The sequence below is a fragment of the Schistocerca piceifrons genome, chromosome 2, assembly GCF_021461385.2.
Source record: "Schistocerca piceifrons isolate TAMUIC-IGC-003096 chromosome 2, iqSchPice1.1, whole genome shotgun sequence".
NCBI lineage: Eukaryota > Metazoa > Arthropoda > Insecta > Orthoptera > Acrididae > Schistocerca > Schistocerca piceifrons.
The window spans coordinates 246939522-246941802 of record NC_060139.1 but is presented as its reverse complement, the minus strand read 5'-3'; positions in this window follow the sequence as shown (position 1 = coordinate 246941802).

Below are 2281 nucleotides of genomic sequence, written 5' to 3'. Positions count from 1 at the left end.
TTTTACATAAGACTAAAACCTCTTTGGGTTTTTACTCGGATCGACTGACAAAATTTCGCTTTAAAAGTCAAGGAATGCTTCTCTATTTGCTCTCCTTACCCTAATTTTCGCTTCGTTGAGCTTTTGTTCGTCAGCTTTGCCACCTCACACTTCCATTTTCTCTTGCGCATTATATAGTTTTTCTCTTCCAGACCAAGTACATTCCAGTTACGGCAATTTTCATGTGCATATATCTTCTCTATTTAACGGGGGAGTAATGGCGTCTTGCTCCTGAAGTGTCAGTAAAACGTCCATTTCGTTCCTTTATAGGCGCTAGACCGCAGTTTCACGTGGTAAGGGCCGAACGGAGAGGGTTAATAGCGTTCCTCTGGAACAAATGTGTGAGAAAATGTAGGAGCGAAGCATTCGCCACGGCTCAAAGTGTCAATGGAAATAAGGGTACACGACGATCTTGTCAACAGGGATAGCGGTTTGCATCTCAGTTCCGTTACACAATCATAGGTTTCTTCTTCTGACACTCCTTCAAGACCTCTATACACTCCTTACGCGAGAATACATATTGACAGTGATTCCGTACGTCTTTTTGAACAACGCCAGAATACGCTCAGAAGGCAACATTGTATGCCTTACTAGCGGAAATGTGTGTGTGACAGTTTTCTATCTACCCTCTGCTATAAGTTTCAACGATACTCCAACAATGGTCCAGTTTTTGTTTTGACCTTCACAGTTGTCAGATGTGGCTATCAACTTCCCTCCCCGAACGTCATGTCCCTCGAAGTGCTTCAGTATACAACTGCCAATCTCATCTGCTCCTCTATCAGCAGTTCCTTCATCCCATACATGGATATATCCTTGTTTTTCTGAACAAGAATGGACACTGAGGCTGTAACAGAAGACTTTCTTTTTGTAGAAAGCAGCAGCAGTTGAAAGTTTGGGAGTTGGTAGGGCCTGCTGCAAATCAAACGTAATGACATAAATACCTTTATCTTTCTCTGACTCTATTGTAGCTAGCGTAATATCATCCTGTCCTGCTTTCGCTTTGCGCTGATGTAACTCAAGTTCATCATATAAGGATTTTGATAAGTTTTGGTCTTTCTCCTTTTTTGCATTTTCTATTTTAATATGTAGGCAATCGAATCTGATGCAAGCGTCTGATTTAGGGTTTTTAAAGGATATGCTGTGCTCTCCTACAAAAATCCGTCGAAATTTATCACTGGATACAGACAATTTCAGTAGTTGTTCACATTCTTCTTTGTATTGGTCATAACAGCTTTCTATTGTGTACTCCAAGCTCATGAATTTCCTGTTTGGACTATTAGCTCTTTTGTAATGACTGCTACATGTCGGCAGTCAATTTACGGAAGTATTGACAAAATTAGTATCAGCACTCGAATACTTTGTGGATGATGCTGGTGTTTTCCCCTACCATCTCCTGAGGGGTTTTACAACCTTCCTTTATTTTGGACGTTAAGTATTCTAAACGGCCCCTTCTTGTTTGTAGTCCATGAATATTTAAGCGAGCAGTCTTACAAATTTCAGTGCGCTTTCCACTATTCCACTAGATGGCATTACAAAATATGTTACAGTTCGTCTTGATCGACTGTCAGATTTCTTCGTTTTTCTCGTTGTTTCGGTTGCTTGTATGCAACCATGAAGGTAGGCATTCTGCCAGTCATAATTATCCCATATTCCAAAACTTCTGAATGATATCCACTCTCTCCCCCTCACTGAATAACTGAAAACCCCTTTTTCTGCAGTTACAGTTAGGACCAGTTTCGCGAGTGTGACTATCATTGCCTTTCCCTCGTTTCTGAATATAATCTAAGCCTCTTTTGCGAGCTTCTTGGCATTTCTGTTGTTGGTTCATACCCCTTTTCCTTTTTCTGCCACTACTCTGTTCGCCTTTCTTAGTATCTGGGTTATTCTAAAAGAAAAAAGAAAGAAATCGATAGGCCTAATGTAATTAAAATATGAAAAGATTTGCTTCGAAATACACACACTGAAATTGGTTTACAATTTTAATTCTAATACCGTTCTTATTAACAAATGTTAAAAATACGTTGAAAATTATTTTGTAGATTCCTTACATTACCTAAACAGGCAAACTACACGATTTTAAACATAAATTGCACACAAACGTTTGCACAGGAGAATGTTACAGTACATAACGATCAGTTGTGGTTCTCGGCCTTAATCCAGAGCGTTCATAACGTGGTAACTACAGCAAATAGCATGTTAACTGCAGTAGACACCATTATTTACATGCAAAGGCAAATATGAG